Source organism: Heptranchias perlo, chromosome 2 (genome assembly GCF_035084215.1).
Source record: "Heptranchias perlo isolate sHepPer1 chromosome 2, sHepPer1.hap1, whole genome shotgun sequence".
Classification (NCBI taxonomy): Eukaryota; Metazoa; Chordata; class Chondrichthyes; order Hexanchiformes; family Hexanchidae; genus Heptranchias; species Heptranchias perlo.
Window position 1 is genome coordinate 3,538,958 of NC_090326.1, and position 22,275 is coordinate 3,561,232.

General features: G+C 46.8%; 11 non-coding genes across 11 annotated transcripts; all 11 read left to right on the forward strand.

The window, feature by feature from the left end:
• Positions 1 to 11,935: 11,935 nt before the first annotated feature.
• Positions 11,936 to 12,008, forward strand: trnae-uuc (transfer RNA glutamic acid (anticodon UUC)). The gene has a single exon. It is a non-coding gene; the product is annotated as a tRNA-Glu (tRNA).
• Positions 12,009 to 12,876: 868 nt separating this feature from the next.
• Positions 12,877 to 12,948, forward strand: trnae-uuc (transfer RNA glutamic acid (anticodon UUC)). Its single transcript has one exon. It is a non-coding gene; the product is annotated as a tRNA-Glu (tRNA).
• An 885-nt stretch (positions 12,949 to 13,833) lies between these two features.
• Positions 13,834 to 13,905, forward strand: trnae-uuc (transfer RNA glutamic acid (anticodon UUC)). The gene has a single exon. It is a non-coding gene; the product is annotated as a tRNA-Glu (tRNA).
• An 867-nt stretch (positions 13,906 to 14,772) lies between these two features.
• On the forward strand, positions 14,773 to 14,844 carry trnae-cuc (transfer RNA glutamic acid (anticodon CUC)). The gene has a single exon. It is a non-coding gene; the product is annotated as a tRNA-Glu (tRNA).
• An 885-nt stretch (positions 14,845 to 15,729) lies between these two features.
• On the forward strand, positions 15,730 to 15,801 carry trnae-uuc (transfer RNA glutamic acid (anticodon UUC)). Its single transcript has one exon. It is a non-coding gene; the product is annotated as a tRNA-Glu (tRNA).
• Positions 15,802 to 16,686: 885 nt separating this feature from the next.
• On the forward strand, positions 16,687 to 16,758 carry trnae-uuc (transfer RNA glutamic acid (anticodon UUC)). The gene has a single exon. It is a non-coding gene; the product is annotated as a tRNA-Glu (tRNA).
• Positions 16,759 to 17,626: 868 nt separating this feature from the next.
• trnae-cuc (transfer RNA glutamic acid (anticodon CUC)) lies at positions 17,627 to 17,698 on the forward strand. The gene has a single exon. It is a non-coding gene; the product is annotated as a tRNA-Glu (tRNA).
• An 885-nt stretch (positions 17,699 to 18,583) lies between these two features.
• trnae-uuc (transfer RNA glutamic acid (anticodon UUC)) lies at positions 18,584 to 18,655 on the forward strand. The gene has a single exon. It is a non-coding gene; the product is annotated as a tRNA-Glu (tRNA).
• An 868-nt stretch (positions 18,656 to 19,523) lies between these two features.
• On the forward strand, positions 19,524 to 19,595 carry trnae-cuc (transfer RNA glutamic acid (anticodon CUC)). Its single transcript has one exon. It is a non-coding gene; the product is annotated as a tRNA-Glu (tRNA).
• An 885-nt stretch (positions 19,596 to 20,480) lies between these two features.
• On the forward strand, positions 20,481 to 20,552 carry trnae-uuc (transfer RNA glutamic acid (anticodon UUC)). Its single transcript has one exon. It is a non-coding gene; the product is annotated as a tRNA-Glu (tRNA).
• Positions 20,553 to 21,421: 869 nt separating this feature from the next.
• On the forward strand, positions 21,422 to 21,493 carry trnae-cuc (transfer RNA glutamic acid (anticodon CUC)). Its single transcript has one exon. It is a non-coding gene; the product is annotated as a tRNA-Glu (tRNA).
• Positions 21,494 to 22,275: the final 782 nt, after the last annotated feature.

Below are 22,275 nucleotides of genomic sequence, written 5' to 3' on the forward strand. Positions count from 1 at the left end.
GACTGTGTCTGATTTTTGGGGGAGGGGACTGTGTCTGATTTTTGGAGGAGGGGACTGTGTCTGATTTTTGGGGGAGGGGACTGTGTCTGATTTTTGGGGGAGGAGACTGTGTCAGATTGTGGGGGGAGGGGACTGTGTCTGATTTTTGGGGGAGGGGACTGTGTCTGATTTTTGGAGGAGGGGACTGTGTCTGATTTTTGGGGGAGGGGACTGTGTCTGAGTTTTGGAGGAGGGGACTGTGTCTGATTTTTGGGGGAGGGGACTGTGTCTGATTTTTGGGGGAGGGGACTGTGTCTGATTTTTGGAGGAGGGGACTGTGTCAGATTTTTGGAGGAGGGGACTGTGTCTGATTTTGGGGGAGGGGACTGTGTCTGATTTTTGGGGGAGGGGACTGTGTCAGATTTTTGGAGGAGGGGACTGTGTCTGATTTTTGGGGGGAGGGGACTGTGTCTGATTTTTGGGGGGAGGAGACTGTGTCAGATTTTTGGGGGAGGGGACTGTGTCTGATTTTTGGGGGGAGGAGACTGTGTCAGATTTTTGGGGGAGGGGACTGTGTCTGATTTTTGGGGGAGGGCACTGTGTCTGATTTTTGGGGGAGGGGACTGTGTCTGATTTTTGGGGGAGGGGACTGTGTCTGATTTTTGGGGGAGGGGACTGTGTCTGATTTTTGGGGGAGGGGACTGTGTCCGATTTTTGGAGGAGGGGACTGTGTCTGATTTTTGGGGGAGGGGACTGTGTCTGATTTTTGGGGGAGGGGACTGTGTCTGATTTTTGGGGGAGGGGACTGTGTCTGATTTTTGGAGGAGGGGACTGTGTCTGATTTTTGGGGGAGGGGACTGTGTCTGATTTTTGGGGGAGGGGACTGTGTCTGATTTTTGGAGGAGGGGACTGTGTCAGATTGTGGGGGAGGGGACTGTGTCTGATTTTTGGAGGAGGGGACTGTGTCTGATTTTTGGGGGAGGGGACTGTGTCTGATTTTTGGAGGAGGGGACTGTGTCTGATTTTTGGAGGAGGGGACTGTGTCTGATTTTTGGAGGAGGGGACTGTGTCTGATTTTTGGGGGAGGAGACTGTGTCAGATTTTTGGGGGAGGGGACTGTGTCTGATTTTTGAGGGAGGGGACTGTGTCTGATTTTTGGGGGAGGGGACTGTGTCTGATTTTTGGAGGAGGGGACTGTGTCTGATTTTTGGGGGAGGGGACTGTGTCTGATTTTTGGGGGAGGGGACTGTGTCTGATTTTTGGGGGAGGAGACTGTGTCTGATTTTTGGGGGAGGGGACTGTGTCAGATTTTTGGGGGAGGGGACTGTGTCTGATTTTTGGGGGAGGGGACTGTGTCTGATTTTTGGGGGAGGGGACTGTGTCTGATTTTTGGGGGGAGGGGACTGTGCCTGATTTTTGGGGGGAGGGGACTGTGTCTGATTTTTGGAGGAGGGGACTGTGTCTGATTTTTGGGGGGAGGGGACTGTGTCAGATTTTTGGGGGAGGGGACTGTGTCAGATTTTTGGAGGAGGGGACTGTGTCTGATTTTTGGGGGAGGGGACTGTGTCTGATTTTTGGAGGAGGGGACTGTGTCTGATTTTTGGGGGAGGGGACTGTGTCTGATTTTTGGGGGAGGGGACTGTGTCTGATTTTTGGAGGAGGGGACTGTGTCTCATTTTTGGGGGAGGGGACTGTGTCTGATTTTTGGGGGAGGGGACTGTGTCTGATTTTTGTGGGAGGGGACTGTGTCTGATTTTTGGGGGAGGGGACTGTGTCTGATTTTTGGGGGAGGGGACTGTGTCCGATTTTTGGAGGAGGGGACTGTGTCCGATTTTTGGAGGAGGGGACTGTGTCCGATTTTTGGGGGAGGGGACTGTGTCAGATTTTTGGGGGAGGGGACTGTGTCTGATTTTTGTGGGAGGGGACTGTGTCTGATTTTTGGGGGAGGGGACTGTGTCTGATTTTTGGGGGAGGGGACTGTGTCCGATTTTTGGGGGAGGGGACTGTGTCTGATTTTTGGGGGAGGGGACTGTGTCTGATTTTTGTGGGAGGGGACTGTGTCTGATTTTTGGGGGAGGGGACTGTGTCTGATTTTTGGGGGGAGGGGACTGTGTCTGATTTTTGGGGGAGGGGACTGTGTCTGATTTTTGGGGGAGGGGACTGTGTCTGATTTTTGGGGGAGGGGACTGTGTCTGATTTTTGGAGGAGGGGACTGTGTCTGATTTTTGGAGGAGGGGACTGTGTCAGATTGTGGGGGGAGGGGACTGTGTCTGATTTTTGGGGGAGGAGACTGTGTCTGATTTTTGGGGGAGGGGACTGTGTCAGATTTTTGGGGGAGGGGACTGTGTCTGATTTTTGGGGGAGGGGACTGTGTCTGATTTTTGGGGGAGGGGACTGTGTCTGATTTTTGGGGGGAGGGGACTGTGTCTGATTTTTGGGGGGAGGGGACTGTGTCTGATTTTTGGAGGAGGGGACTGTGTCTGATTTTTGGGGGGAGGGGACTGTGTCTGATTTTTGGAGGAGGGGACTGTGTCTGATTTTTGGGGGAGGGGACTGTGTCTGATTTTTGGGGGAGGGGACTGTGTCTGATTTTTGGGGGAGGGGACTGTGTCTGATTTTTGGGGGAGGGGACTGTGTCTGATTTTTGGAGGAGGGGACTGTGTCAGATTTTTGGGGGAGGGGACTGTGTCTGATTTTTGGAGGAGGGGACTGTGTCTGATTTTTGGAGGAGGGGACTGTGTCTGATTTTTGGGGGGAGGGGACTGTGTCTGATTTTTGGGGGAGGGGACTGTGTCTGATTTTTGGAGGAGGGGACTGTGTCTGATTTTTGGGGGGAGGGGACTGTGTCTGATTTTTGGGGGAGGGGACTGTGTCTGATTTTTGGAGGAGGGGACTGTGTCTGATTTTTGGGGGAGGGGACTGTGTCTGATTTTTGGGGGAGGGGACTGTGTCTGATTTTTGGGGGAGGGGACTGTGTCTGATTTTTGGGGGAGGGGACTGTGTCTGATTGTGGGGGGAGGGGACTGTGTCTGATTTTTGGGGGAGGGGACTGTGTCAGATTGTGGGGGGAGGGGACTGTGTCTGATTTTTGGAGGAGGGGACTGTGTCTGATTTTTGGGGGAGGGGACTGTGTCTGATTTTTGGGGGAGGGGACTGTGTCAGATTTTTGGAGGAGGGGACTGTGTCTGATTTTTGGGGGAGGGGACTGTGTCTGATTTTTGGAGGAGGGGACTGTGTCTGATTTTTGGGGGAGGGGACTGTGTCTGATTTTTGGAGGAGGGGACTGTGTCTGATTTTTGGGGGAGGGGACTGTGTCTGATTTTTGGGGGAGGGGACTGTGTCAGATTGTGGGGGGAGGGGACTGTGTCTGATTTTTGGGGGAGGGGACTGTGTCTGATTTTTGGGGGAGGGGACTGTGTCAGATTGTGGGGGGAGGGGACTGTGTCTGATTTTTGGGGGAGGGGACTGTGTCAGATTTTTGGAGGAGGGGACTGTGTCTGATTTTTGGGGGAGGGGACTGTGTCTGATTTTTGGAGGAGGGGACTGTGTCTGATTTTTGGGGGAGGGGACTGTGTCTGATTTTTGGAGGAGGGGACTGTGTCTGATTTTTGGGGGGAGGGGACTGTGTCAGATTGTGGGGGGAGGGGACTGTGTCTGATCCTATTCATTCAATTCGGTGGGATCTGATAATATGCGTTTCATTCGCTGGGATCTGATCCCATGCCTTTAATTCGATGTGATTTGATCCCATTCAATTAATTCTCTGGGATATGATCCCATGCCTTTAATTAACTGGAATCTGATCCCATTCATTTAATTTGCTGAGATCTGATTCCAACCATCTAATTGGCTGCGATCTCATCCCATGCTTTTAATTCGCTGGGATCTGATCCCATGTTTTTAACTCACTGGGTTTTGATCCCATTCCATAATTTTCTGCGATCTGATCACATTCCTTTAATTCTCTGGAATCTGATCACATTCCTTTAATTCACTGGGATCTGATCCCATTCCATAATTCTCTGCGATCTGATCACATTGCTTTAATTCTCAGCGATCTGATCACATTCCTTTAATTCATTGGGATCTAATCACATTTCTTTAATTCCATGGGATCCGATCCCATGCCTTTAATCCACTGGATCTGATCCCATTCCTTTAATTCACTGGGATCTGATCCTATGCATTTAATCCATTGGATCTGATCCCATTCCTTTAATTCACTGGGATCTGATCCCATGCATTTAATCCATTGGATCTGATCCCATTCCTTTAATTCACTGGGAGCTGATCCCATTCCTTTAATTCACTGGGATCTGATCCCATTCCTTTCGGCCGTACTGTGCTCAGTGGATTGGAATACAGTTACTGAGCCAGCAGTAACTGGATGAAACACCAGTTCCAAAACATTGACGGGACGAATGGGCTAGAATGTAAATCTAATTATCACGATGTAAGGGAAAATCACTGATAACGTGACCTCCTCTTCAAGACATTTTATAAGCATCCTGACTTTGCAGGGCACGACACAGGTTTTCCCCTCCCTCACCGGCTCCCGAGCAACGTTAACTTTTAGCACACCACAAAACTCAGTTTGTTGATATAAGAACATAAGAACATCAGAAATAGGAGCAGGAGTAGGCCATATGGCCCCTCGAACCTGCTTCACCATTCAATCAGATCATGGCTCAGCTTCGACCTCAACTCCACTTTCCCGCCCGATTCTCATATCGCTTGATTCCACTAGAGTCCAAAATCTATTCATCTCAGCCGTGAAAATATTCAATAATCTGCACCTAAAGGCAAATCAGGACAAGGAAAAGAAACGGACCAAACACTTCCCACAAGGCCCAAGAGACAAGCTGGCGGGTGGAAAGTGACGAGTTATTTGAAGAATGAAGAGGCGCTTAAAAGAGATCAACTTACAAGGTGGTAGTTTACAAGGGGGCAGTTTACACGAGAGCAGGTTACAAGGGATCAGTTTACAAGGGGGCAGTTTACACGAGAGCAGGTTACAAGGGATCAGTTTACAAGGGGGCAGTTTACACGAGAGCAGGTTACAAGGGATCAGTTTACAAGGGGGCAGTTTACACGAGAGCAGGTTACAAGGGATCAGTTTACAAGGGGGCAGTTTACACGAGAGCAGGTTACAAGGGATCAGTTTACAAGGGGGCAGTTTACACGAGAGCAGCTTGCAAGGGATCAGTTTACAAGGGGCTGTTTAAAAGAGAGCAGTTTAAAAGGGATCAGTTTACAGGGATCAGTTTACAATGGATCAGTTTACAAAGGGTCAGTTTACAATGGGGCAGTTTACGAGTGATCAGTTTACAAGGGGGCAATTTACAAGGAGGCAGTTTACAACGGGGCAGTTTAAAAGGGGACAGTTTACAAGGGAACAGTTTACAAGACGCAGTTTACAAGGGATCTGTTTACAAGAGATCAGCTTACAAGGCATCATTTTACAAGGAGGCAGTTTTTAAGGCACCAGTTTATAAGGGAATAGTTTACAAGGGAACAGTTTACAAGGGAACAGTTTATAAGGGATCAGTTTACAAGGGATCAGTTTACAAGGGAACAATTTATAAGGGGAAAGTTTACAAGGGATCAGTTTACAAGGGAACAGTTTATAAGGGGACAGTTTACAAGGGATCAGTTTACAAGGGGGTAATTTACAAGGGAGCAGTTTACAAGGGAGCATTATACAAGGGATCAAGTTACAAGTGGGCAGTTTACAAGGGACCAATTTACAAGGGATCAGTTTACAAGGGACCAGTTTATAAGGGAGCAGTTTACAACGGATCCATTTACAAAGGGGCGGTTTGCAAGGGATCATTTTACAAGGGGACAGTTTACAAGGGAGCAGCTGCCAAGAGGGCAGTTTAAAAGGGAGCAGTTTACAAGGGTTGAGTTTAAAAGGGACGTTATCATAAGTGACCAGGACACTTATGATAAAGTGAGCATTACCCATGAATGCCAACCTGAGCAGTGATACCTGGTAAAGATAGGAGGGTGGCTCCATGTTAGAGGTGTGTTTGGGAAACAAGTACTGTGTCCACCACGGTCAGTACCATACTGCTAATCTACCCTAATCTGATAGACATTCCATCTCAAAAGCCAGGCCATCAATCAAAAGCTAGCAGGATCCTGATCCTGAAGGTTCACCTTACTGTTTGGATCTAGCAGCCGTGAATAACAATCAATTAGATCTGTTTGTGCTGGAAGCCAGAGTGTGTTCCCTTGCAGTGCCCACCCTTCTCGCCCTGAGTACCACTCGGACTGTGTCCAGCAGTGTGTGGAGTACGTCCGAATGAAGAATGAAGATTCCATAAGAAAGGTAGAGTCATAGAACCACAGAAAGTTACGGCATAGAAGGACGTCATTCGGCCCATTGCGTCCGTGCCGGCAGAAAAAGAGCTCTCCAGCTTAATCCCACTTTCCAGCACATGGTCCGTAGCCCTGTAGGTTACGGCATTTCAAGTGTGCATCCAATTACTTTGCCAATGATTTGAGGGTTTCTGCCTCCACCACTCTTTCAGGCAGTGAGTTCCAGACCTCCACCACCCTCTGGGTAAAAAAAAAATTCTCCTCAGCTGCCGACTAATCCGCAGACCAATTACTTTAAAGATATGCCCCCTGATCACTGACCCCTCTACTAAGGGAAAAAGGTCCTCCCTATCCACTCTATCTAGTCCCATCATAATTTTACATACCTAAATTAAATCTCCCAAATAGCCTCCTTTGTTCCAAAGAAAACAGCCCCAGCCTATCCAATCTTTTCTCATAGCTAAAATTCTCAAGCCCTGGCAACATCCTCGTAAATCTTCTCTGTAGCCTCTCTAGTGCAATCACATATTTCCTGTAATGTAGTGACGAGAACTGTACGCAGTACTCAAGCTGTGGACTAACCAATGTTTTATACATTTCCAGCATAACCTCCCTGCTCTAATATTCTATGCCACGGCTAATAAAGGGAAGTATTCCGTATGCCTTTTTAACCAGCTTATCGACTTGTCCTGCTACTTTCAGGATCTGTGGACATGCACTCCAAGGTCCCTTTTGTTTCTCAATATCCTACCATTTATTGTGTACTCCCTTACCTTGTTTGACCTCCCCAAATGCATTACCTCACACTTCCCTGGATTGAATTCTATTTGCCACTTTTCTGCCCACCTGACCAGTCCATCGATATCGTCTTGCAGACTATAGCTTTCCTCCTCACTACCAAACTCACAGCCAATTTTTATATCGTCTGCAAACTTCTTGATCAAGCCCCCCACATTCAAGTCCAAATCATTAATATATACCACAAAAAGCAAGGGACCTAGTACTGAGCCTTGTGGTAACCCACTGGAAACAGCCTTCCAATCACGAAAAAAACCATCAACCATTACCCTTTGTTCTTACCACTGAGCCAATTCTGGAGCAACTAGCCCCTTTCCCTTGGATTCCATGGGCTTTTACTTTGTTAACCAGTCTGCCATGTGGGACCTTGTCAAAAGCCTTGCAAAAATCCATGTACACTACATCGTATATGTTACCCTGATCAACCCTCCTTGTTAAGTGCACAAAAAATTGAATCAAATTATTTAGACACAAACTTCCCTTAACAAATCCATGCTGAATGTCCTTGATTAACCTGTGCCTTTCTAAATGACGATTATGCTGTCCCTCAGAATCGATTCCAATTATTTGCCCACCATCGAGGTTACACTCACTGGTTTTTAATTACTCGGTCTTTCTGTTTCTCGCTTTTTAAACAACCGTACAACATTAGCATTCCTGCAATCCTCTGGCCGAGCCAGTGAGGATTGGAAAGTGATAGTCAAAGCCTCCGTTATTTCCTCCCTTGCTTCTCTTAACAGCCTGAAATGCATTCCATCCGGGCCTGGCGGTTTATCTACTTTCATAAATGCTAAACCCCTTAATACTTCCTCTCTCACTATGTTAATCCCATCCATTATTTCACACTCATTCTTAATTTCAATCTCTGCATCATTCCCTGTTTTTGTGAAGAAACATGCAAAGTATTAATTGAGAACCATACCCATATCTTCCATCTCCACACATATGTTAACTTTTCGATCTCTAATAGACCTTATAGGGTCTTCAAAAGACTTGGTGTTCTCCCGTGGACTCCTCAAGTCAGACTGGCAGCATTCAAAACCGGAGTGCCTGAGAAGCACGGTTTGTGAGGCCAGGAAAGGTTTAACGAGAATCACGTTCTGCTGTAATTTTCTACAGCATTCTGGAGATCAGGCAATCCTGAACAACATAATCTAGAAACAAAAGAATGAGAGACTATCCCAGTCTCCACCCTGACTGCCTGAGGTCCTTTAGCAGATTGGTGATTGTCCAGTAATGTGAGCAAGTTGATTGATTTGTTAACTCCCCAACTCCTGATGATATTCTGGACTACCTACGTGTGGATCATCCACTCGTCAGGGTGGATTACAAGTTAGCTGAGTGTGCCGACTGTTTTATTGTCCATCCCGACCAAAATTGGCACCAAGAATATCAACCCATGCTTCAAGCACCAATGGGAAGTAACGTGTCATGTTGACAGAGGTACCGGGTCTGGGCCCCTCCCTGTTTGTAGGCGCTCCGGACTACTGTCAAATTGTGTGTCTGGAGGCGCAGTGACTTACGCCGCATCAAGTCTGAAGGTATATAATGTCTTATTGTAGCATTCAAACCTTGAGCCTGTTGAAATGCCAAGTGAACTCATCCATATCGATTGGCCTAGAAGTCCATTGATCCTGAATGTAGCCTCCCACCCATATCGAAGCTGAACAGCCTGATGGCTGCAGCACCAATACCTGGAGAACACTGTGATCTCAGGACCAGCAGCTCTAGTTCAGATGCTGTGACAAAGGAGGCCTGTGGAAACTTAATTGATGGAGCAAGGCTTAACTGGTGAAATATCCCCAACAGTTCGTCCTTCTGGAGGAAGAAGATGACTATGACTATCACTCACTCGCTCTCAGTGTGGATGGTCGAAGATACTGATCTCAACTGCCAGTTTGCCCATTAGTAGCTGGTTGCTTTGATGGTCAAACCAAACTACATTATGAAAACATGAAGGCTCAAGGAGCTAATGCATTGGATGCTCACTAATTCTGGTCTCCGAGGCCCAAGTGTCCCGAGTGATCCATTTCCACATGGAAGTAGTAGAAATGGCTCATCCATCCACATCTGTGGTGGGCTATCAAAGGCAGGAATCACTGCTTGGAGAGGTAGAGCTGGAGAGGGCCTTGAAGGTTACTTGTTGCGTGCTCCCTGCTTTCCAGGTCCTAATCTGGAAAGACGGGCTAACATGACACAAAGACATTGCAGTTCGGCGAAAGCTTTGAAAAGACTGCTGTCCCTGAAAGGGCCTGTAGATGGGGTGGGCTCAGCTGCAAAGTGAGACAGTGTCTCCTTGCATGCCAATCCGGGAATGCCTGAAAGTTCTGCTGGAGATGCTTGTACCCTGAAGCAGCTCCTCCACTCGCTCGCCACAGAAGCCCTCAGCATCTAAGGGCATCTGCAGTGGTTGTTGCTGCAGTTACTGAAGGAACTCCAAGATGCGCAGCCAAGCTAAGTGGTGATACAAGATCCACTGGACGATAGACCCTGCTCCTTTATTAATGGCAGCCACACAACCTGCTGCTGCAGTGATGCTCTCTGAAAGTGGTCCTCACTCTGTGGCAGGGATTGCTCCCTCAATTCACCTGTGAGGCATTATCCTGCAATAAGTAAAGCTGGCCACTATGGATTTGGTGGTGGAGAACACGAATATGCGTCAAACACTGAAGGAAGCTCCGCCAAACCCACATGTCCCACTATTTGGATTGTGGTGGGTGGAACAGGACTAGTTTCCTGAGCGATGACTTTCCCTCTGATGCTTTCACGACTGAAGTTCAGCAGTTGGATCAGTGAACTGAAAAGTGTGAAGCAGGTTGGCGGAGGCACTATAGACGCTGTCTACATTGGCCACAACCGGAGGGTGCTGATCAAGACCGACCAAACGGCCCTGGAGTTTGGTAGATCGCATCCAGCAAAGGTCGATGGCTGAGACCTTTGCAAGACCCCAATAAAGACTCAATTCTCCAGGTGCAGGGACTTCCAGAACCTCCAGTTTCAGACTCTGCGTCACACATGTGTTGAATACATGAATAAGCCTCAGTGACTGGTGGTTGTGGTCGGACTCAGGCTCCCAACTGGACTTCCGAAGGTGGGAAGCCGCCAAGCAGCTTCTGTGGGCTGAACCGACAGAGAAGGTTCATAACGGGATGCAACCAACAGAGTACCCTTTGTCGTCCAGTACTTCCCCGGAGCGGAGAAACTACGCCATGTTCTCCGCAGCCTTCAACATGTCATCAATGACGACGAACACCTCGCTATGGCCATCCCCACACCTCCACTACTCGCCTTTAAACAGCCACCCAACCTCAAACAGACCATCGTTCGCAGCAAATTACCTAGCTTTCAAGAGAACAGCGTCCACGACACCACACAACCCTGCCACGGTAACCTCTGCAAGACATGCCAGATCATCGACACAGATACCACCATCACACGAGAGGACACCACCCACCAGGTGCATGGTTCATACTCCTGTGACTCGGCCAACGTTGTCTACCTCATACGTTTCAGGAAAGGATGACCCAGAGCATGGTACATTGGCGAGACCATGCAGACGCTGCGACAACGGATGAACGGACACCGCGCAACAATCGCCAAACAGGAGGGTTCCCTCCCAGTCGGGGAACACTTCAGCAGTCATGAACATTCATCCACCGACCTTCGGGCAAGCGTACTCCAAGGCGGCCTTCGAGACACACGACAACGCAAAATCGTCGAGCAGAAATTGATAGCCAAGTTCCGCACCCATGAGGACGGCCTCAACCGGGATCTTGGGTTCATGTCACGCGACACGTTACCCCACCAGCGAACAAATGTTATCTGTTTTTAATATAACGGGTCAGTTGCTGTCTTTTCTATGTTTCTACCTCTCTATCTCTGTTCATTTTTGTTTGTTTTTTTTTGGTGATTTGTATATTCTGAGACCTTGCAGGTAACAACTGTCTGTCTGCACACTGATTGCCTTGGCAACGGGCAGTTGAAAAAACTGTCTGTAATCATCAAGCAATGTTCTGTGAATTATAAATGCGATTTCATTTCGAGGATTTCATTTCGTTCACCTGAGGAAGGAGGAAGCCTCCGAAAGCTTGCGAATTTAAAATAAAATTGTTGGACTATAACATGGTGTTGTAAAATTGTTTACATTTCTTTAAAATGTGTTGACACTGATCAAAGTTTGTGGGAAGATTTTTTTTGCCATTTCTCCCAAGATTCAGAAAAGACCTGTTGCTTGTCACTTTAATTGTCGCCAACCTTTAACTGTAGCTCACAGTGTCAGAACATTAACTGTTCTCATTAGCCATTTATGTCTCTCCTGGCACGACATCTCCTTAACAACACCAACTAATCACAGCACCTCTTTCTTCAAATTGAATTCCAGTGTAAAAAATGAGCGTTTTCAAAGCTAAGGAAGATGTGCAAGATTGGAAGGAGTGTGCGACTGGAGATAATGGGCCTGAGGCAGTGAGAACATCTCTTGAACATTATCAGTACCTGAAAGGAGGGAGATGAGATCTTTGAGTTTATTTCTCCTGGCATCAGCAAAACCCATCATCCCTCAATGCCCAACATCTTTCATCCATTTCGAGTGCATGCCGACCCGAACTTGGTGCTGTCATTGTCTGAACAAGTGTTTCATGTTCTTCGATGACCGTCGCAGACACGATGGGCCGAATGGCCTCCTTCTGTGCCCTGAATGTTCTGTGTTTCCATGTACGAAAAGAAAATGCCATTTTGGCCGAGCAGCTTGTTTGGGGAGAAAGGGACGTGAATTGCAGAGACAAATAGGAAAAAGAGGCTTGGACTGATGGCCTGCAATATCATGCCATGTGCTTCCCTGGTGGTCTAGTGGTTAGGATTCGGCGCTTTCACCGCCGCGGCCCGGGTTCGTATTCCCGGTCAGGGAACGTTATTTGCAAAGTGCTGTTTGTTCTGATGCCAGTGATTGCTCCTGATCGCTATCAGCTTTACACTGCTGTGGTTGCAACAAGGGGCTGCCCATCATTCCTTTATCTCACAACCCATTAGAGTGACACACAATGTACTTTCTTGCCTTCTGTAAAATGCCAGTATTTATTTTGAAAGAGTCGTGACGCTGATCAAAGTTTGTGGGAAGGTTTTTGTTGCCATTTCTAACAGATTTGGAAAAGATCTGCTGCCTGACACTCTAATTGTCGCCAACCTTTAACTATAGCTCACAGTGTCAAAACAGTCACTGTTTTTTAGACTTTTATGTCTCTTCTGCCACTACATCTCCTTAACAACACCAGCTGATCACAGCACCGCTTTCTTCAAAATGAGGCCCAGTGTAAAAAAAAATGCACGGTTTCAAAGCGAAGGGAGGTGTGCAAAATTGGAAGGAGTGTGCGACTGGATATAATGGGCCTGAGGCAGTGAGAACATCTCTTGAGCATAAAGACATTCAGTATCTGAAAGAAGCAGGCTGATGAGCTCTTTCAGTTTATTTATCCTGGCATCTGCAAAACCCATCGTCTCTCAAAGTCCATCATCTTTCATCCATTTTGTGTGCATGCCTACCCGAACTTGGTGCTGTCATTGTCTGAACCAGTGTTTTATGTTGTTCGATGACCGTCACAAACACGATGGGCCGAATGGCCTCCCACTGTGCCGTGAATGTTCTATGTTCCAATGTGCTAAAAGAAAATGCCATTTTGGGCGAGCAGCTTTTTTTTGGATCGAAAGAGACCTGAATTTCAAAGGGACAATTAGGAAAGAAAAGGTTGGACTCCTCTCTCGCATGCATCAGCCGTAGCTTCCCTGGTGGTCTAGTGGTTAGGATTCGGCGCTTTCACCGCCGCGGCCCGGGTTCGATTCCCGGTCAGGGAAGATTGCTTTCTTGGTGCTCGTCGTTCTGGTGCCAACGGATGTCCCATCACTGAGCCCAATGCTTGCTCCTGATCAACATTAGCTTTTTCGCCAACATAAATGCTAATCGAGCAGCGGGCAGCCGATCATTCTTTAATCTAACAAGCCATTAGAGCGACATACAATGCACTTTCATGCCTTCTGTAAAATGCTTACATTTCTTTAAAATGTGTTGACGCTGATCAAAGTTTGTGGGAAGATTTTTGTTGCCATTTCTCCCAAGATTCGGAAAAGACCTGTTGCTTGTCACTTTAATTGTCGCCAACCTTTAACTGTAGCTCACAGTGTCAGAACAGTAACTGTTCTCATTAGCCATTTATGTCTCTCCTGGCACGACATCTCCTTAACAACACCAACTAATCACAGCACCTCTTTCTTCAAATTGAATTCCAGTGTAAAAAATGAGCGTTTTCAAAGCTAAGGAAGATGTGCAAGATTGGAAGGAGTGTGCGACTGGAGATAATGGGCCTGAGGCAGTGAGAACATCTCTTGAACATTATCAGTACCTGAAAGGAGGGAGATGAGATCTTTGAGTTTATTTCTCCTGGCATCAGCAAAACCCACCGTCCCTCAATGCCCAACATCTTAAATCCATTTCGAGTGCATGCCGACCCGAACTTGGTGCTGTCATTGTCTGAACAAGTGTTTCATGTTCTTCGATGACCGTCGCAGACACGATGGGCCGAATGGCCTCCTTCTGTGCCCTGAATGTTCTGTGTTTCTATGTACAAAAAGAAAATGCCATTTTGGCCGAGCAGCTTGTTTGGGGAGAAAGGGATGTGAAATGCAGAGACAAATAGGAAAAAGAGGCTTGGACTGATGCCCTGCAAGATCGTGCCATGTGCTTCCCTGGTGGTCTAGTGGTTAGGATTCGGCGCTTTCACCGCCGCGGCCTGGGTTCGATTCCCGGTCAGGGAACGTTATTTGCAAAGTGCTGTTCGTTCTGATGCAAGTGATTGCTCCTGATCGCTATCAGTTTTACACTGCTGTGGTTGCAACAAGGGGCTGCCCATCATTCCTTTATCTCACAACCCATTAGAGTGACACACAATGTACTTTCTTGCCTTCTGTAAAATGCCAGTATTTATTTTTAAAGAGTCGTTACGCTGATCAAAGTTTGTGGGAAGGTTTTTGTTGCCATTTCCAGCAGATTTGGAAAAGATCTGCTGCCTGACACTCTAATTGTCGCCAACCTTTAACTATAGCTCACAGTGTCAGAACAGTCACTGTTTTTTAGACTTTTATGTCTCTTCTGCCACTACATCTCCTTAACAACACCAGCTGATCACAGCACCGCTTTCTTCAAAATGAGGCCCAGTGTAAAAAAAAATGCACGGTTTCAAAGCGAAGGGAGGTGTGCAAGATTGGAAGGAGTGTGCGACTGGATATAATGGGCCTGAGGCAGTGAGAACATCTCTTGAGCATAAAGACATTCAGTATCTGAAAGAAGCAGGCTGATGAGCTCTTTCAGTTTATTTATCCTGGCATCTGCAAAACCCATCGTCTCTCAAAGTCCATCATCTTTCATCCATTTTGTGTGCATGCCTACCCGAACTTGGTGCTGTCATTGTCTGAACCAGTGTTTTATGTTGTTCGATGACCGTCAAAACACGATGGGCCGAATGGCCTCCCACTGTGCCGTGAATGTTCTATGTTCCAATGTGCTAAAAGAAAATGCCATTTTGGGCGAGCAGCTTTTTTTTGGATCGAAAGAGACCTGAATTTCAAAGGGACAATTAGGAAAGAAAAGGTTGGACTCCTCTCTCGCATGCATCAGCCGTAGCTTCCCTGGTGGTCTAGTGGTTAGGATTCGGCGTTCTCACCGCCGCGGCCCGGGTTCGATTCCCCGTCAGGGAAGATTGCTTTCTTGGTGCTCGTCGTTCTGGTGCCAACGAATGTCCCATCACTGAGCCCAATGCTTGCTCCTGATCAACATTAGCTTTTTCGCCAACATAAATGCTAATCGAGCAGCGGGCAGCCGATCATTCTTTAATCTAACAAGCCATTAGAGCGACATACAATGCACTTTCATGCCTTCTGTAAAATGCCTACATTTCTTTAAAATGTGTTGACGCTGATCAAAGTTTGTGGGAAGATTTTTGTTGCCATTTCTCCCAAGATTCGGAAAAGACCTGTTGCTTGTCACTTTAATTGTCGCCAACCTTTAACTGTAGCTCACAGTGTCAGAACAGTAACTGTTCTCATTAGCCATTTATGTCTCTCCTGGCACGACATCTCCTTAACAACACCAACTAATCACAGCACCTCTTTCTTCAAATTGAATTCCAGTGTAAAAAATGAGCGTTTTCAAAGCTAAGGAAGATGTGCAAGATTGGAAGGAGTGTGCGACTGGAGATAATGGGCCTGAGGCAGTGAGAACATCTCTTAAACATTATCAGTACCTGAAAGGAGGGAGATGAGATCTTTGAGTTTATTTCTCCTGGCATCAGCAAAACCCATCGTCCCTCAATGCCCAACATCTTTCATCCATTTCGAGTGCATGCCGACCCGAACTTGGTGCTGTCATTGTCTGAACAAGTGTTTCATGTTCTTCGATGACCGTCGCAGACACGATGGGCCGAATGGCCTCCTTCTGTGCCCTGAATGTTCTGTGTTTCTATGTACAAAAAGAAAATGCCATTTTGGCCGAGCAGCTTGTTTGGGGAGAAAGGGACGTGAAATGCAGAGACAAATAGGAAAAAGAGGCTTGGACTGATGGCCTGCAAGATCGTGCCATGTGCTTCCCTGGTGGTCTAGTGGTTAGGATTCGGCGCTTTCACCGCCGTGGCCCGGGTTCGATTCCCGGTCAGGGAAGATTGCTTTCTTGGTGCTCGTCGTTCTGGTGCCAACGAATGTCCCATCACTGAGCCCAATGCTTGCTCCTGATCAACATTAGCTTTTTCGCCAACATAAATGCTAATCGAGCAGCGGGCAGCCGATCATTCTTTAATCTGACAAGCCATTAGAGCGACATACAATGCACTTTCATGCCTTCTGTAAAATGCCTACATTTCTTTAAAATGTGTTGACGCTGATCAAAGTTTGTGGGAAGATTTTTGTTGCCATTTCTCCCAAGATTCGGAAAAGACCTGTTGCTTGTCACTTTAATTGTCGCCAACCTTTAACTGTAGCTCACAGTGTCAGAACAGTAACTGTTCTCATTAGCCATTTATGTCTCTCCTGGCACGACATCTCCTTAACAACACCAACTAATCACAGCACCTCTTTCTTCAAATTGAATTCCAGTGTAAAAAATGAGCGTTTTCAAAGCTAAGGAAGATGTGCAAGATTGGAAGGAGTGTGCGACTGGAGATAATGGGCCTGAGGCAGTGAGAACATCTCTTGAACATTATCAGTACCTGAAAGGAGGGAGATGAGATCTTTGAGTTTATTTCTCCTGGCATCAGCAAAACCCATCGTCCCTCAATGCCCAACATCTTTCATCCATTTCGAGTGCATGCCGACCCGAACTTGGTGCTGTCATTGTCTGAACAAGTGTTTCATGTTCTTCGATGACCGTCGCAGACACGATGAGCCGAATGGCCTCCTTCTGTGCCCTGAATGTTCTGTGTTTCTATGTACGAAAAGAAAATGCCATTTTGGCCGAGCAGCTTGTTTGGGGAGAAAGGGACGTGAAATGCAGAGACAAATAGGAAAAAGAGGCTTGGACTGATGGCCTGCAAGATCGTGCCATGTGCTTCCCTGGTGGTCGAGTGGTTAGGATTCGGCGCTTTCACCGCTGCGGCCCGGGTTCGATTCCCGGTCAGGGAACGTTATTTGCAAAGTGCTGTTCGTTCTGATGCCAGTGATTGCTCCTGATCGCTATCAGTTTTACACTGCTGTGGTTGCAACAAGGGGCTGCCCATCATTCCTTCATCTCACAACCCATTAGAGTGACACACAATGTACTTTCTTGCCTTCTGTAAAATGCCAGTATTTATTTTTAAAGAGTCGTGACGCTGATCAAAGTTTGTGGGAAGGTTTTTGTTGCCATTTCCAGCAGATTTGGAAAAGATCTGCTGCCTGACACTCTAATTGTCGCCAACCTTTAACTATAGCTCACAGTGTCAGAACAGTCACTGTTTTTTAGACTTTTATGTCTCTTCTGCCACTACATCTCCTTAACAACACCAGCTGATCACAGCACCGCTTTCTTCAAAATGAGGCCCAGTGCAAAAAAAAATGCACGGTTTCAAAGCGAAGGGAGGTGTGCAAAATTGGAAGGAGTGTGCGACTGGATATAATGGGCCTGAGGCAGTGAGAACATCTCTTGAGCATAAAGACATTCAGTATCTGAAAGAAGCAGGCTGATGAGCTCTTTCAGTTTATTTATCCTGGCATCTGCAAAACCCATCGTCTCTCAAAGTCCATCATCTTTCATCCATTTTGTGTGCATGCCTACCCGAACTTGGTGCTGTCATTGTCTGAACCAGTGTTTTATGTTGTTCGATGACCGTCACAAACACGATGGGCCGAATGGCCTCCCACTGTGCCGTGAATGTTCTATGTTCCAATGTGCTAAAAGAAAATGCCATTTTGGGCGAGCAGCTTTTTTTTGGATCGAAAGAGACCTGAATTTCAAAGGGACAATTAGGAAAGAAAAGGTTGGACTCCTCTCTCGCATGCATCAGCCGTAGCTTCCCTGGTGGTCTAGTGGTTAGGATTCGGCGCTCTCACCGCCGCGGCCTGGGTTCGATTCCCGGTCAGGGAAGATTGCTTTCTTGGTGCTCGTCGTTCTGGTGCCAACAGATGTCCCATCACTGAGCCCAATGCTTGCTCCTGATCAACATGAGCTTTTTCGCCAACATAAATGCTAATCGAGCAGCGGGCAGCCGATCATTCTTTAATCTAACAAGCCATTAGAGCGACATACAATGCACTTTCATGCCTTCTGTAAAATGCCTACATTTCTTTAAAATGTGTTGACGCTGATCAAAGTTTGTGGGAAGATTTTTGTTGCCATTTCTCCCAAGATTCGGAAAAGACCTGTTGCTTGTCACTTGAATTGTCGCCAACCTTTAACTGTAGCTCACAGTGTCAGAACAGTAACTGTTCTCATTAGCCATTTATGTCTCTCCTGGCACGACATCTCCTTAACAACACCAACTAATCACAGCACCTCTTTCTTCAAATTGAATTCCAGTGTAAAAAATGAGCCTTTTCAAAGCTAAGGAAGATGTGCAAGATTGGAAGGAGTGTGCGACTGGAGATAATGGGCCTGAGGCAGTGAGAACATCTCTTGAACATTATCAGTACCTGAAAGGAGGGAGATGAGATCTTTGAGTTTATTTCTCCTGGCATCAGCAAAACCCATCGTCCCTCAATGCCCAACATCTTTCATCCATTTCGAGTGCATGCCGACCCGAACTTGGTGCTGTCATTGTCTGAACAAGTGTTTCATGTTCTTCGATGACCGTCGCAGACACGATGGGCCGAATGGCCTCCTTCTGTGCCCTGAATGTTCTGTGTTTCTATGTACGAAAAGAAAATGCCATTTTGGCCGAGCAGCTTGTTTGGGGAGAAAGGGACGTGAAATGCAGAGACAAATAGGAAAAAGAGGCTTGGACTGATGGCCTGCAAGATCATGCCATGTGCTTCCCTAGCGGTCTAGTGGTTAGGATTCGGCGCTTTCACCGCCGCGGCCCGGGTTCGATTCCCGGTCAGGGAACGTTATTTGCAAAGTGCTGTTCGTTCTGATGCCAGTGATTGCTCCTGATCGCTATCAGTTTTACACTGCTGTGGTTGCAACAAGGGGCTGCCCATCATTCCTTTATCTCACAACCCATTAGAGTGACACACAATGTACTTTCTTGCCTTCTGTAAAATGCCAGTATTTATTTTTAAAGAGTCGTGATGCTGATCAAAGTTTGTGGGAAGGTTTTTGTTGCCATTTCCAGCAGATTTGGAAAAGATCTGCTGCCTGACACTCTAATTGTCGCCAACCTTTAACTATAGCTCACAGTGTCAGAACAGTCACTGTTTTTTAGACTTTTATGTCTCTTCTGCCACTACATCTCCTTAACAACACCAGCTGATCACAGCACCGCTTTCTTCAAAATGAGGCCCAGTGTAAAAAAAAATGCACGGTTTCAAAGCGAAGGGAGGTGTGCAAGATTGGAAGGAGTGTGCGACTGGATATAATGGGCCTGAGGCAGTGAGAACATCTCTTGAGCATAAAGACATTCAGTATCTGAAAGAAGCAGGCTGATGAGCTCTTTCAGTTTATTTATCCTGGCATCTGCAAAACCCATCGTCTCTCAAAGTCCATCATCTTTCATCCATTTTGTGTGCATGCCTACCCGAACTTGGTGCTGTCATTGTCTGAACCAGTGTTTTATGTTGTTCGATGACCGTCACAAACACGATGGGCCGAATGGCCTCCCACTGTGCCGTGAATGTTCTATGTTCCAATGTGCTAAAAGAAAATGCCATTTTGGGCGAGCAGCTTTTTTTTGGATCGAAAGAGACCTGAATTTCAAAGGGACAATTAGGAAAGAAAAGGTTGGACTCCTCTCTCGCATGCATCAGCCGTAGCTTCCCTGGTGGTCTAGTGGTTAGGATTCGGCGCTCTCACCGCCGCGGCCCGGGTTCGATTCCCGGTCAGGGAAGATTGCTTTCTTGGTGCTCGTCGTTCTGGTGCCAACGAATGTCCCATCACTGAGCCCAATGCTTGCTCCTGATCAACATTAGCTTTTTCGCCAACATAAATGCTAATCGAGCAGCGGGCAGCCGATCATTCTTTAATCTAACAAGCCATTAGAGCGACATACAATGCACTTTCATGCCTTCTGTAAAATGCCTACATTTCTTTAAAATGTGTTGACGCTGATCAAAGTTTGTGGGCAGATTTTTGTTGCCATTTCTCCCAAGATTCGGAAAAGACCTGTTGCTTGTCACTTTAATTGTCGCCAACCTTTAACTGTAGCTCACAGTGTCAGAACAGTAACTGTTCTCATTAGCCATTTATGTCTCTCCTGGCACGACATCTCCTTAACAACACCAACTAATCACAGCACCTCTTTCTTCAAATTGAATTCCAGTGTAAAAAATGAGCGTTTTCAAAGCTAAGGAAGATGTGCAAGATTGGAAGGAGTGTGCGACTGGAGATAATGGGCCTGAGGCAGTGAGAACATCTCTTGAACATTATCAGTACCTGAAAGGAGGGAGATGAGATCTTTGAGTTTATTTCTCCTGGCATCAGCAAAACCCATCGTCCCTCAATGCCCAACATCTTTCATCCATTTCGAGTGCATGCCGACCCGAACTTGGTGCTGTCATTGTCTGAACAAGTGTTTCATGTTCTTCGATGACCGTCGCAGACACGATGGGCCGAATGGCCTCCTTCTGTGCCCTGAATGCTCTGTGTTTCCATGTACGAAAAGAAAATGCCATTTTGGCCGAGCAGCTTGTTTGGGGAGAAAGGGACGTGAAATGCAGAGACAAATAGGAAAAAGAGGCTTGGACTGATGGCCTGCAAGATCGTGCCATGTGCTTCCCTGGTGGTCGAGTGGTTAGGATTCGGCACTTTCACCGCCGTGGCCCGGGTTCGATTCCCGGTCAGGAAATGTTATTTGCAAAGTGCTGTTTGTTCTGATGCCAGTGATTGCTCCTGATCGCTATCAGTTTTACACTGCTGTGGTTGCAACAAGGGGCTGCCCATCATTCCTTTATCTCACAACCCATTAGAGTGACACACAATGTACTTTCTTGCCTTCTGTAAAATGCCAGTATTTATTTTTAAAGAGTCGTGACGCTGATCAAAGTTTGTGGGAAGGTTTTTGTTGCCATTTCCAGCAGATTTGGAAAAGATCTGCTGCCTGACACTCTAATTGTCGCCAACCTTTAACTATAGCTCACAGTGTCAGCACAGTCACTGTTTTTTTAGACTTTTATGTCTCTTCTGCCACTACATCTCCTTAACAACACCAGCTGATCACAGCACCGCTTTCTTCAAAATGAGGCCCAGTGTAAAAAAAAATGCACGGTTTCAAAGCGAAGGGAGGTGTGCAAGATTGGAAGGAGTGTGCGACTGGATATAATGGGCCTGAGGCAGTGAGAACATCTCTTGAGCATAAAGACATTCAGTATCTGAAAGAAGCAGGCTGATGAGCTCTTTCAGTTTATTTATCCTGGCATCTGCAAAACCCATCGTCTCTCAAAGTCCATCATCTTTCATCCATTTTGTGTGCATGCCTACCCGAACTTGGTGCTGTCATTGTCTGAACCAGTGTTTTATGTTGTTCGATGACCGTCACAAACATGATGGGCCGAATGGCCTCCCACTGTGCCGTGAATGTTCTATGTTCCAATGTGCTAAAAGAAAATGCCATTTTGGGCGAGCAGCTTTTTTTTGGATCGAAAGAGACCTGAATTTCAAAGGGACAATTAGGAAAGAAAAGGTTGGACTCCTCTCTCGCATGCATCAGCCGTAGCTTCCCTGGTAGTCTAGTGGTTAGGATTCGGCGCTCTCACCGCTGCGGCCCGGGTTCGATTCCCGGTCAGGGAAGATTGCTTTCTTGGTGCTCGTCGTTCTGGTGCCAACGAATGTCCCATCACTGAGCCCAATGCTTGCTCCTGATCAACATTAGCTTTTTCGCCAACATAAATGCTAATCGAGCAGCGGGCAGCCGATCATTCTTTAATCTAACAAGCCATTAGAGCGACATACAATGCACTTTCATGCCTTCTGTAAAATGCCTACATTTCTTTAAAATGTGTTGACGCTGATCAAAGTTTGTGGGCAGATTTTTGTTGCCATTTCTCCCAAGATTCGGAAAAGACCTGTTGCTTGTCACTTTAATTGTCGCCAACCTTTAACTGTAGCTCACAGTGTCAGAACAGTAACTGTTCTCATTAGCCATTTATGTCTCTCCTGGCACGACATCTCCTTAACAACACCAACTAATCACAGCACCTCTTTCTTCAAATTGAATTCCAGTGTAAAAAATGAGCGTTTTCAAAGCTAAGGAAGATGTGCAAGATTGGAAGGAGTGTGCGACTGGAGATAATGGGCCTGAGGCAGTGAGAACATCTCTTGAACATTATCAGTACCTGAAAGGAGGGAGATGAGATCTTTGAGTTTACTTCTCCTGGCATCAGCAAAACCCATCGTCCCTCAATGCCCAACATCTTTCATCCATTTCGAGTGCATGCCGACCCGAACTTGGTGCTGTCATTGTCTGAACAAGTGTTTCATGTTCTTCGATGACCGTCGCAGACACGATGGGCCGAATGGCCTCCTTCTGTGCCCTGAATGTTCTGTGTTTCTCTGTACGAAAAGAAAATGCC